The sequence below is a fragment of the Ictalurus furcatus genome, chromosome 1, assembly GCF_023375685.1.
Source record: "Ictalurus furcatus strain D&B chromosome 1, Billie_1.0, whole genome shotgun sequence".
NCBI classification, from domain to species: Eukaryota; Metazoa; Chordata; class Actinopteri; order Siluriformes; family Ictaluridae; genus Ictalurus; species Ictalurus furcatus.
Window position 1 is genome coordinate 34,465,190 of NC_071255.1, and position 1,033 is coordinate 34,466,222.

Genomic DNA, 1,033 nt, shown 5'->3' on the forward strand with positions numbered 1-1,033 from the left:
CAAAAAAGAAAAAAAAATATGGCATGCTGTCTCTGTGATCAAAGATAGCACTGTAATTATGCTCACAGTTTTGAGTGATACAGTGATATACCTGTCCATTCGGCACCAGTCAGGAACTTTTTTCTTTTTGAAGTTTGGTAGCATGTGACATGTGTCATATGATTGCTGTCATCCACTGCTGTCTGTCTGCTGCTGACACACTTATTTAGATCCTTCCTTTCCATGGATGACACTCTTACCAAAGATCCCTGCAGGCCTGCTCAGGCAAACGGCATGCTGGTTTCAGCTTGTGTGTGTGTGTGTGTGTGTGTGTGTGTGTGTGTCTGGTGCACATCTTGACTATTCTATAAATATAAACTGACATAACGGAAGACGGAAGACTGGCACTGGATGTTTGCTAAGCCTAATCTTGTGAGAAACTCTGATGACTTCGAGCGACGAATGTTGATGGATTTTGTTCGATTTCATCCGGATAACTTGGTGAGAGCACTCTAAAGAATTTTCCTAACACTACCGTGAACTTTACTGTAACAACAAGGCACCTGAAATCAATATAAAACAAACACCTGATACAGAAATCGTCTCCCGTCTCTACGTTTCATTTTCCGTTTATCGCTAGCTTGCTTTCATGACTTCTGATGAAATAGTACACCTTCAGTACTATCAAAGAATCTGCCCTGCTGGGAAGAAGAAGAAAAAAAACAAACAAACAAAAAAAAAAAACAATAGAAACCATCACAGTAATTCTAATAGTTTCCACTACAAATGCCATTACAAACCATCAGCTAAACATTAAAACAATTACTGTTACTGATACTTAATGATATCATCTAGACATAACATGGCACCAATAGAAGGCAACAAATTACCAGTAGAGACCCACGGGGACCATTACAGTTTCTATTAAAACCAATAAAATTCTCATTCTAACCATTAAAACCATTACAAATTCTGTGAGGGTTTCTATTGTTTATTTGTTTTTCAGCAGGGGGGATAAGTGCAGCAAGAATCCAGCTTTAGGTAATATTAGTCT